We start from the raw sequence: 13754 nt of genomic DNA on the forward strand, positions 1-13754 counted from the left end.
TTTCATTGTTATAGGCATGAGGAAAATATGATAATTATTTAATTAGAATATTGTCTTTTCAGCCATGTGTGACATTGACTCTCGCTGCTCATTCTGCGTGGTGAAAATGCACCTCAATGTATAAAACTCCCCTACAAAAATGCAATATCTTCATGTGTTTCACTCATGGAATCAATTTGTTATTTACACTCAAGGTAGCCAAAACTATATTGAGATCACCAAAATTTGTGTTACCTTGAAATTCAGTCTCTGTGGAATGTTATGGCCTGTTGAATGGTTTCTTGGAAAATCGTCATAAATCCTCAAATCTGACATTTTTTAAATAGGCAAATAAACTGTGATGTAGCTGAAAGTCTACAAATTCTTATCATATAATCTGTTTTTCTGAATAAATTGTGAAACATATGAGGAAATAGCTGTGACGGTAATCAAAGTAATTTCCATCGCCATATTTTATTGGCATTGCAAAAATATTTGGAATTTAAGGTTAATATTTGGTGTAAATATGATCTATGAATATATGATTTAAAAAATGTCCCAAAAATGAACAGTTTGACTTTCCTAATTTGCTAATGAGTGCATGAATATATAATTAGCTGAAATGACCTAATTTGCATATTCGATGAATATTCATGATTTTTTTAATTATTTCAAATGAAATATATTTCCATACCTGTCTGATTTACATAGTTTTCACTGATGTATCATGTTCGGTTTTGATTTGATTACATATGCGCATATTAATTAGGCGGACTTGGTTATTTTCACAACTTTTTTATATCTGCAGATTCGCAAAAATGGCAAAAATGACCTTTTTAGTTGGCTTCTGTTTTCAAAACGGTAATGGATATATGAATTTTCTTTTTTGTATTTTTTACCACAAAGAGGATATTTAGTGTCTGATAATTTAATATATTATTTGTGTCCAAGAAAGTAATGAATTAAGATGTCAACTTTGTCGAATTATGCCATTTTTGCCAATTTGACCATTTCTGGCAGGTTTTTCGGTAATTTTGCGATATCAAAACAATGGTATAAAATCACAACGCATTGACCGATTTCAATTCTGTTTTTTGTTTTTTGAAGCTGTCATAAAGCTTGATCATTTGCAACCATCAAATAACATGTGTTTGTTGTAATTATTTTTGGTGTGCTATACCTACTATAATTATTCCAGAAATCCCGTTTGATATGCCCGCCAAATGTATGTGTACTTAATGGTAATGTTTAAGAACTGGCCTTGCAAAAACAATGTGAAAGAATCAGTCTGGAAGAAAAATGGGAAAGGTTGATTTTGTAGGATGGACGAATCGTATTTAAGAGTTTTTGGAAGGATACACATGAGAAGAATGTGACTCAATCTGGCTGAAAATCACCTGAAATGCGCACAGATTTAAATTTTAGGGGCTACACATACATGAGGCATGGACGATCGTTCCAAACTGTTCTGTTAATTCTCATCACTTGAAGGGTATCCGTCGTCATGGTAAAATCTCTACTCTATGATTTTCATCACTTGAAGGGTATCCGTCGTCATGGTAAAATCTCTACTCTATGATTTTCTTCCAAACTGACATACAATGACTGAGACAAATTATTTATTTTATTGGTATAAAATTTGGTATTGGTATAAAATCATGGTAAAATCTCTACTCTATGATTTTCTTCCAAACTGACATACAATGACTGAGACAAATTATTTATTCCTTTTTACAAGAGCTCTACCTCTTTAAGTTAATTTCATTACATAGCGAAACGTGATGTGTTTGGCCGACGGAGGGGAACATTTGCCGACAAAACTATTGAGTGGGAGAATGTTACACCTCCTTCTGATTGATTGAGAGCGTATATAGCTCTAATTTATTTCTTCTAATATGTACACTTACAAAACAAACAAGTTAACAAATTGTCATGCATAATTTCATATTTACATCAAGATAACAGAGTAATACAAATAAATGAAAGAAAAGCGTGTCTCGAAAAAATCCTCAAGGGCTTGAAAGGAGGGGATCACCAGAGTAAAAACTAAACAAAAACAAAAAAGAATAGTTTATGCAAATGAATCATGCTATCGACAGCCGGAGGGGTGTGGCCGTTGCGACGCCACACTCCAACACTCTACAAAGCCGAGTGGCAAGGTAATTGACATTATTTAATTTGATCATTTAGAGAGAAGGAACCTTTTCAGTCGTTTAAAAAAAGTGCATTGAATTGTGGGTGTTGAATGTCAGATGGCAAGGAATTCCAGATAATGGGGCCATGGTAACGAACTGATTTTGGAAGGCGATGGAGAGAGCCAACGATTATTTACAGCATTTTAAAGTTGTTTTCGTAATATTAGTTTGGATTAAGGCATATGCTTACTAATGGCTACCGCAACAATTATTTTCACCTCTAAGGAGATCTGATTCAAAGGAAATGTGATTTACTATTTTAACAAAATTAAGTCAGAATTGTTGTTTTTATAATGTAAGTATGGCCTGCGAAACAAATGGGAGGGGGCATTCCGAAAAAAAAAACGTTGGCAAGCAAGAAAGCAAACAACAAACAAACATAAGAAAGCAGAAATAGAGAGAGAGAGAGAGAGAAAGCGTTATCCTAATTGCAGGTCCTTTTTGGGTCGAATTTCTTTTTATATTCCAAGTGGCTTTGAAGGAAGTCGTTGTGCCCCAACTCCCCCCCCCCCCCAAAAAAAAAGAGTCCCTAAGTTTAACTGCAGCTCACTTCAGAAGTAACATCCAGTATTTGGTATTAAATAGATAACGAGATTTTCCTTTAGGGAAACACCATGGCGATACTTCTTTAAAAAGAAAGCGGTAAATGTGGATGATCAGGACAGAACTGGATCGTGGGAATACATCTCTTTTATTTGAATGAGAGTTTAAAGGTGATGCATCAAGGAACGATTCAATTATGCATTATTATTCAAACAGGTATTTAATTGGTCCGTCTATACCAAAAATTTGATTGATGTCTCTTTCGCTTTTCCAACAACACTCTAGAAAATATCTAGATTCCTCTTTTGTTTTACCCTATACGTCATACATAGTATACACAGGTGCCATAATTACCTTCGACCAACAGTCTCCCCGCTTCGACCTTCGACCGCTCCTCCCCATTAGAGCAATCTATACACAGAGTTTGGCCAACCCGGTTCGAGTTGGACACAATATGGCGACTACTGCTTTGTTTGGCAAGGACAAAACAATAGAATATACGCCATGGTGTGACCATTGAAACCAAGTTTGCCAAACTCTGTATATAGGTGGCTCTGCTCCCCATGATATCAGTGCCCTCTCATTCGGTGGAGCTACTCTACGTCGCTAACTCTCTACATATTTAGTTCATGATTAAAAAACATTCAATAAACAACTATTATAATACCTTACAAAAGAATGCGACCACGGTGAATGGGAGAATTGGGTCGAACTCATTTAATCCATTTTCCTCTGAATAAAAAGGAAGTTGGTAAATCCAGACCATGACGAATGAAAATTGATCTATGTGACTCATTCAAAAATGCGATATTTTATATATTTGATGGCCTAAAAGTGCTCGAGACATGTCAGTACAGAATTGTTTTTGTATAATACTAAGTCTTCAGTAAGAGCACCCTTGGCAGTGTCGTGATATTTGTTGAATGCTCTTGCCACTCTCTTGCAAGGTTCTTGATTTTCCCTATTTATTTTCTTTAGTTTATTTTTAAATTCATCTTTTTCTTTATTTAATTATTTATCATTTATTTTTTTAATTATCCAGAAGGGCTTTATTCGTGATTTTGACAACGTTTTACAGAAAAGCCTAGTATCAAAGAGTTTAAAACAAGATGGGATGGTTTTTTTTACCAGAGTGAGTGGATAAGCTTCCTCTGCTTACCTAGCGTTCTGCCTTTCCATTTTTTCCCACTCATTTTGAAGAATCCACTGCCTGCTAGGTGTGTTACTGTATAGGTTAGCCGTTAGAGGCGCCCGCCCCGGGATGCGTTATTTTCTTCTGCGGCACAGATTGGGTTTTTTTTCAAAAGAGGTCTTGATTTAACCCTAACCCTAACCCTAACCCTAAACTTTCCCATAGGCTCAACACGCACGTAACCCCAATCTGTGCCTCCGAAAAAGAAAACGCCCCCGGGATAGGCTGAGACTGCAATGGTGTCATCATATGGGTCTCTGATCTATATGTGACGGGAATGGCGTAACTCCGCACTCCTGAGACTCCCGAGATTCTGATTTTCCTTCACCTCTCCACTTATTAGTCTTTTTTGTTTCACTTTGAATCATGGGTCAAAATGTGGCTAAACATGTATTATAAATAGCTTAGAATTAAAATGTAACGTCGACGCTGTCTCGAGGAGGAACCTCAGAAAACTCAGGAAAAGAGCAAACAAAACTTGATCAAACACAAAAATTGACAAAGAGAACTAACGAGACAAAAACATAAGAGTAAAACTTATGTTAACAAGATTTTGATCAAACTCACGTCTAGACATATTGTTGTTTGATCGGTGATTGTACTGTCGTAGACAATGTAAACAAGAGGTTTTCCCCCGTACTGTTTCCATCTACACATTGACACATGGATCAAAAACATTCAATAAACAACTATTATAATACCTTACAAAAGAATGCGACCACGGTGAATGGGAGAATTCGGTCGAACTCATTTAATCCATTTTCCTCTGAATAAAAAGGAAGTTGGTGAATCCAGACCATGACGAATGAAAATTGATCTATGTGACTCATTCAAAAATGCGATATTTTATATATTTGATGGCCTAAAAGTGCTCGAGACATGTCAGTACAGAATTGTTTTTGTATAATGCTAAGTCTTCAGTAAGAGCACCCTTGGCAGTGTCGTGATATTTGTTGAATGCTCTTGCCACTCTCTTGCAAGGTTCTTGATTTTCCCTATTTATTTTCTTTTGTTTATTTTTAAATTCATCTTTTTCTTTATTTAATTATTTATCATTTATTTGTTTATTTATCCAGAAGGGCTTTATTCGTGATTTTGACAACGTTTTACAGAAAAGCCTAGTATCAAAGAGTTTAAAACAAGATGGGATGGGTTTTTTTACCAGAGTGAGTAGATAAGCTTCCTCTGCTTACCTAGCGTTCTGTCTTTCCCCTTTTTTCCCACTCATTTCGAAGAATCCACTGCCTGCTAGATGTGTTACTGTATAGGTTAGCCGTTAGAGGCGCCCGCCTCGGGATGCGTTATTTTCTTCTGCGGCACAGATTGGGTTTTTTTCAAAAGAAGTCTTGATTTAACCCTAACCCTTACCCTAAACTTTCCCATAGGCTCAACACGCACGTAACCCCAATCTGTGCCTCCGAAAAAGAAAACGCCCCCGGGATAGGCTGAGACTGCAATGGTGTCATCATATGGGTCTCTGATCTATATGTGACGGGAATGGCGTAACTCCGCACTCCTGAGACTCCCGAGATTCTGATTTACCTTCACCTCTCCACTTATCAGCCGTTATTTTTTTCGCTTTGAATCATGGGTCAGAATGAGGCTAAACATGTATTATAAATAGCTTAGAATTAAAATGTAACTTCGGCGCTGTCTCGAGGAGGAACCTCAGAAAACTCAGGAAAAGAGCAAACAAAACTTGATCAAACACAAAAATTGACAAAGAGAACTAACGAGACAAAAACATAAGAGTAAAACTTATGTTAACAAGATTTTGATCAAACTCACATCTAGACATATTGTTGTTTGATCGGTGATTGTACTGTCGTAGACAATGTAAACAAGAGGTTTTCCCCCGCACTGTTTCCATCTACACATGGGCCTAACACATGCATGTGCATTAAACGGGTACCCGGTAATGTTAGGGTAATGATGATAATAATTTACTCGACGTTTCGGACAGGTTGACTGTCCGTCTTCACTCACTCACTCCTGAAGACGGACAGTCAACCTGTCCGAAACGTCGAGTCTACTCTTCTGCTCCTGCTCTGCAACTCTACTCAACTCTCCAACTCAATCCAGTCTTCTACTCAAACCTCTCATCCTATCTACAACTTTCTGGTTTACAGTCCTTTTCAGGACTATACTCACTTCCGAAAGATACTCTTCCTTCCAACCTCCACTTTCTCGCCTTTCTATTTCACTTCTATTTTCTATCCACTTTCCTTAGTCCTCCTAGGACTTTACACATGGTGTACCGTAAACCTCTACCGCGATTATTCATACCACCATGCAAACCTTCAAACAACACCCAAACTCTTCATTGTAGCTCACTGGACAGGCAATCTTGAAAACCTCTGTTATACACACTAATACGGACTGGGTCCATTTTTAGCCTACATTTTTTTAAAACCAAGATAATTATAACACTCTGCGTTACACTGCATGGATCTGGCCCATAGCGAAGCCAGCTTTTGGGGGTAATCATGTTAGTTTTTGTTTACGAATCCATCAATTTTTTCTTCGATATTACCCAAAGTTGTTTTTGTGGAATCACGGTCGGGACTGCGTTAAAACACTTGACTGATGTTTCATATTTCTATCGAACACAATCATGGTAGCTGACGAAAAAACACGATCTAAGGGAAAGAGGGTGTTTAAGCGTGTCGAACAATTTCCTTACCCTCCTGTCGCACAAAAGATTATTAATCGTAGGCTTGGCTATTCAAACAGAACCCCTTTGGGGGCGGGTAAGCTGTTGAATAACACCATGACTCACCTTCTTACCTTCATGATACCTCAGTCACACGGCCAAACCAGGACTCCAAAACAGGCAGATGCTTGGTCATTCGGGAAAGTAATATTCCCTGCCTGGTCCATTGTTGGTGTTGCAGGTGTATCTGGGGTATAATACAGTGCACCTGGAGAATAAAGAATCCGTGATGGCATAAAAAGAGCGTGATAATAAGTGTGTATGATTCGGTCAGTCAAGTATAGGGTGAGCGTGACAAATTAAGGTAGTTAGCACCAGGTAAACTCGCCAATTAAAACAATTTCCATCAATTGTTTATTGACAGAACCGCGTGACACCCTCAATTCGGTCGGGGGAGGGGGTCACAGTTATTTAGTGTACTTTCATAATCTTCCTGTTCATCAAGGGCTAACTTTAGAGTAGACTCTGCTTAATAAAGAAGTTAGGAGGACACTGATGAACTGATGTGTAACTCCCCGGGCGGGGGTCGTACTTTTTTACCTGAATATCTCACGAGGAACAAACCACACTATCAAACAATAAGATTATACTAGACTTTAATTCGTCACTTAGACGAATTAGGTGATACGTATGATAATGGTCTACATAACGAATAATGCATTAGACGATATATTATTTTGTAAAATGCTTCTCCCATTCATATGCTTCTCCCATTATGATCTTTTCATATGTCAAGATTAAATTGTGTCTCCTTGATCATCATGGATCTAGGGAAGATAGATTGAAACAATATATGACCTTTGACCCTTTGCAGTAACCAGTTACACATTTGACTCTAATTTACATCATGAAGAACACCTTTTGACGATTTTATCTTATTCAAAGAAATGAAAATGTAATTGATAAATGATTATCATCATTATGATAATGATGATCATGATGATCATGATCATGATCATGAGCGCGATCATGACATCTTATTGAAAAAATGAGGGTTGATTTAGATAGCATATAGTCTCAGCTACAACATACTCAAAAATCAACAAAATCCAAGCCGAAGTAACGGCGATATTGCTCGCAAAAGACAGGAATGTAGACTCCAGATTTTTAGAAAAAGTCATCTCCCATAGGGATTACACGCAAAAAGTAATGGATTAAGTGAAAATAGGGTAATAATAAAGTAAAAAGGGTTATTTATGACATTATTTGCGAATCTACGTGTTTAAAAAATCAAAAACGATGGTACAGTGAAGGTCAAAAGGAAAAAAAAGTGAAAAAAAAAAGTGTTGGAGACACCCGGACTCGAACCAGGGATCTCGAGGTTGGAAGTCAAGTGCGTTACCGATATACCAAAACATCTCCCATAGCGATTACACGTAAACGGGAAATGGAATTCAGAAATCCTACTTTGCAAGTGAAATATGAGCATGATCCCGGCATCTAATCGAAAAATAATAAACACACTTTTGATAGCTCATTGTCTCAGCTACAACATATTCAAAGCTCAGCGAAAACAAAGCTAAAACAACGGAGATTTTGCTCGCGAAAGACAGGAGTGTAGAATCCAGTTTTGAGAAAAAGTCATGTCCCATAGAGAATACACGCAAAATGCGAAAAATTGACATGCCTCCTTTAATCGCAGAAATATGCCATGATACCTTTGTCAAACTGGAAAATTGTGGATACTGCATTTGTAGAAAATTGTCTCAGCTAGAACATATCAAAATTTGAAAGAAAATTGATCCATATTTACAGAGATACAATCAATTTTCCAAAAATATGCTGACGTCATAATATGCAAATTACAATTTTGAGTTTGGAGGCCATTATGATGACGTCAAGAGTTAATTGAGGATAAAATGAGACATGAAATTTTATCTCCGACTCATAATCTATCCAAATATGGAAAAATATTAGGAGTTTCTATCTATTCTAAAGAGTTACAATGAATTTTATATAAGCATGTTTTTGCCCATGTATTGTGGATAAAGATAACGCAAATCCGCGCGTGCTGTCAACTTTGACGGACGCTCATTGCGTTAATAAAAGGTGAACAAGTTATCAAAATGCTTGGAAAAATGTACCAAATATGATGACAGAAAAAAAATCGGCGATTCTATGTTGCAAAATGCCAGTACGCGCGAAAACGCGCGCGCATGCGCGTCCGCGTAATTTTTTTATCAAATGCTCCATATGGCCTGAAACGGATGTAAAAAAAAATTGGGATGATTTGGAGCATTTTAATTTTTTTCGCGCGCGTAAACGCGCGGACATAAGCGTACGCGCATTTTTGCGCGCATTTATTGACTTGAAATTGACCGGACGGATATTGAGTTTAATCATGATAAATATGAATGAAAAATGGCTTTCCTTTATGAAGATATGATCATAAGTTGATTTTCACAAAATGGCGCCTGGATGACGTCACGATGACCTTGACTGTCTGAAAAGTCACACAGTTCTAAGTTAGACTAAGATCTATCATCATTGAAAGTTTCATGATAATGGCTTTATTCAGTCTTGAGATATCCTGCGAACAAATTCGAGGAAGAATAATAAAAATAAACTAGACTTTAATTCGTCACTTAGACGAATTAGGTGATACGTATGATAATGGTCTATATAACGAATAATGCATTACACGATATATTATTTTGTAAAATGCTTCTCCCATTCATATGCTTCTCCCATTATGATCTATTCATATGTCAAAATTAAATTGTGTCTCCTTGATCATCATGGATCTAGGGAAGATAGATTGAAACAATATATGACCTTTGACCCTGTGCAGTAACCAGTTACACATTTGACTCTAATTTACATCATGAAGAACACCTTTCGACGATTTTTATCTTATTCAAAGAAATGAAAATGTAATTGATAAATGATTATCATCATTATGATAATGATGATCATGATGATCATGATCATGAGCGCGATCATGACATCTTATTGAAAAAATGAGGGTTGATTTAGATAGTATATAGTCTCAGCTACAACATACTCAAAAATCAACAAAATCCAAGCCGAAATAACGGCGATATTGCTCGCAAAAGACAGGAATGTAGACTCCAGATTTTAGAAAAAGTCATCTCCCATAGGGATTACACGCAAAAAGTAATGGATTAAGTGAAAATAGGGTAATAATGAAGTAAAAAGGGTTATTTATGACATTATTTGCGAATCTACGTGTTTAAATAATCAAAGGAGATGGTACAGTGAAGGTCAAAAGGAAAAAAAAAAGTGTGGAAAAAAAGTGTTGGAGACACCCGGACTCGAACCAGGGATCTCGAGGTTGGAAGTCAAGTGCGTTACCGATATACCAAAACATCTCCCATAGCGATTACACGTAAAGGGGAAATGGAATTCAGAAATCCTACTTTGCAAGTGAAATATGAGCATGATCCCGGCATCTAATCAAAAAATAAAAGACACACTTTTGTTAGCTCATTGTCTCAGCTACAACATATCCAAAGCTCAGCGAAAACTAAGCTAAGACAACGGAGATTTTGCTCGCAAAAGACAGGAGTGTAGTATCCAGTTTTGAGAAAAAGTCATGTCCCATAGAGAATACACGCAAAATGCGAAAAATTGACATGCCTCCTTTAATCGCAAAAATACACCCTGATACTTTTGTCAAAAATAAAAATTGTGAATATTACATTTGTAGAAAATTGTCTCAGCTAGAACATATCAAAATTAAAAAGAAAATTAATCCATATTTACAGAGATACAATCAATTTTCCAAAAATATGCTGACGTCATAATATGCAAATTAAAATTTTGAGTTTGGAGGCCATTATGATGACGTCATGAGTTAATTGAGGATCAAATGAGACATGAAATCATATCTCCGACTCATAATCTATCCAAATATGACAAAATATTAGGAGTTTCTATCTATTCTAAAGAGTTACAATGAATTTTATATAGGCATGTTTTTGCCCATGTATTGTGGATAAAGATAACGCAAATCCGCGCGTGCTGTCAACTTTGACGGACGCTCATTGCGTTAATAAAAGGTGAACAAATTATCAAAATGCTTGGAAAAATGTACCGAATATGATGACAGAAAAAAATCGGCGATTCTATGTTGCAAAATGCCAGTACGCGCGAAAACGCGCGCGCATGCGCGTGTGCGTAATTTTTTTATCAAATGCTCCATATGGCCTGAAACGTATGCAAAAAAAATTTGGGATGATTTAGAGCATTTTTAATTTTTGCGCGCGCGTAAACGCGCGGACGAGCGCGCACGCGCGCATTTACGCACGTTTATTGACCTCAACTTGACCGGACGGAAATTGATCTTAATCATGATAAATATGAATGAAGAATTATTATTCGTTATAAAGATATGATCATTAGTTGATTTTCACAAAATGGCGCCTGGATGACGTCACGATGACTTTGAGTCTTTGAAAAGTCACGCAGTTCTAAGTTAGACTAAGATCTATCATCATTGAAAGATTCATAACAATGGCTTTATTCAGTCTTGAGATATCCTGCGAACAAATTCGAGGAAGAATAATAATAAATAAATAATAATAAAAATCTTGACGAAATCAAAAGGTGATACGTCTACGTACGTATCACCTAATAATAATAATAAAGAAAAATCTTGACGAAATCAAAAGGTGATACGTTGACTTCGTTACGTATCACCTAATAATTAATATCAACGACTCAATATAGATGATCAACACAAATATCAAGGGTCGCATATTCGTTCGAGGTGTACACACAAAATATACACAATAATAAAATGTCGCGCGAGTGAACTCCCTCACCGGCATATAATTTACATAAAAATAACAATGATTATAGTAAACGGAATCGTCCCGAGGGCGTACCCCGGAGATTTTAATCTCCGTCATATTAAACAATGTAGTAGACTCTAAAAAAATATAATCAATCATAAACAAACAAAGAATGTCAATCATCAGATATCAAGTACAAAAAGGATATATACAGTAGGCTTGCGGATGCACTATGTGTGAGAAAGAGGGGGAGGATTAACGAGTCCTGAAAAGGACTCTCGGTAATCTTTCTTGAGGGTGTGTAGTCCTGAAAAGGAGTGTTGGTGTAGTCTTTATAAAGACCGTTGGTTATCTTTCTTAGCTTACTAGTTCTAAGGAGCAGAGGCGGCCCTCCCGGGGGGGGGGTGGGGGGGCAGGGGGGGCACAGTGCCCCCTACTTTTTCAGATACCCCCAAAATGCCCCTTTTTACATAGGAAAAGTGCCCCTTTTATTTTGTAAGAAGTGCCCCTTTTACATAGAAAAGGTGCCCCTATTACTTAGTAAAAGTGCCCCTTTCCCCTTTTCACCTCTGACGAGTGCCCTTTTTATTTTTGACACGTGCCCCTTTTCCTTCGACATGTTCCCATTTTCATTTGCAATAAATGTTCATTTTCCATTCTCATGAATCTTGAAATTATCTTGAATAAGTCCCCTTTTTAATCTCTAGTAAGTGCCTCTTTTCAGGTACGAGAAGTGCCCCTTTTCACTTTTAATAAGTGCCCCCTTCACCTCTGATGATTGCCCTATTAAAAAATGAGAGGTGCTCTTTTTACTTTGACAACTTCTCCTTTTTTCCTTTGTAAGAAGTGCCCCTTCTCCTTTTAATAACTACCCCCTTTTTTAAACTCGGATGAGCGCACCTTTCATTTTAACATGTGCCCCTCTTATTTTCTAATAAGTGCCCCTTTTCCTTATGATAAGTGCCCCCATTAAAAAGAGAGAGCTCCTTCCCCTTCTCATAACTTCCCCTTTCCCTTTCTAATAAGTGCCCCTTTTCCTTATGATAAGTTCCCCATTAAAAAGAGAGAGCTCCTTCCCCTTCTCATAACTTCCCCTTCCCCTTCTCATAACTGCCCCTTTTAAACATCTGAACGGTGCCCCCTTTTCCTTCAACAAATGCACATTTTCCTTTATTATAAGTGCCCCTTTTACATTTTCATAAGTGCCCCTTTTCATATCTGGTCAGTGCCCCTTTGCAACTCTGATAATTCCCCTTTTAATAATGATACGTGCCCCTTTTCTTTTCTAATAAGGGACCTATCCCCTTTTCACTTCTTGTTAATGACCCTATTAAAATCTGATGGGTGCCCCTTTTCCGTCAACTAATGCCTATTTCCTATTACGTAAACGCCTCCTTTTCATCACTGGTGAGTGCCTCTTTTCAAGTGAAAAAATGCCTTATTTTCACCTCTTATAATTATCCTTTGTACTTATACACGTGCTCATTTTCTTTTCTCATAAGTGTCTTATCCCTTTCGATAATTGTCCCCTTTTCATGTAATCATTAAACGTGCCCCTTATTTAAAGCGACTAAGAGCAGTTTCCCCCAAAGTTCGCTCGTTGCGCTCGCTCGCATTTAAAGATTATATAATTATGTTACTTATCAAAGGTCTTTTCAGTCTTCCGTTATGAGAATGTGCTTATAACCCCATCACGATTGGCTTTTTCCCTCTTTATAAGATGTAATTTTTCGCACTGCGACCTCACATATCTTTAAAAATTTTCTCGCTCGCTTCGCTCGCTCGTAAATGCATATTCAGACATCACACCCAACTGTAAAGTTTGATGCTTAAGCGATATCTTGTATGATGTATAAAGAGAAACAAATATTGAAATCATCCCTGATAATGTAATCACAATGTAGGGGTATATACCAATGTCTAAAAATTGTATATTTTCGCTTTGAAATTTCCCACTGTAGGTGCCCTTTTTTTTCCAGAAAGTGCCCTTTTTTGCTGGTGCCCCCCCCCCCCCACTTTGAAAGTCGCTCGGCTGCCCCTGCTAGGGAGAACTATAGCGCCGATTAGAGAGGATGGGTGCCGGGAGTGGCTAGAAGGATATATCGTTAATCAGTTCAGCAAAGCGTTCAAGAATAAGAAATTACAATCAAATAAAATCAGCATTGACGAGGTCAGGCAATGACGATGCTGACGTGGCGACGAAACGATGATGAAGAAGACGGACAGCAATGATGGCGAAGACAGCCGCAATGACGGATACGAAGATGAAGACGACGATGATGACAGAGACGATGAGGAAGACGAAGACGATAGTCTTGTTGATGTTGGTGACCAGACAATCAATAGATGAATGTGATGATGGCTATGCAGCTAAT

This window comes from Strongylocentrotus purpuratus, unplaced genomic scaffold (genome assembly GCF_000002235.5).
Source record: "Strongylocentrotus purpuratus isolate Spur 01 unplaced genomic scaffold, Spur_5.0 spur5_scaffold_7, whole genome shotgun sequence".
NCBI classification, from domain to species: Eukaryota; Metazoa; Echinodermata; class Echinoidea; order Camarodonta; family Strongylocentrotidae; genus Strongylocentrotus; species Strongylocentrotus purpuratus.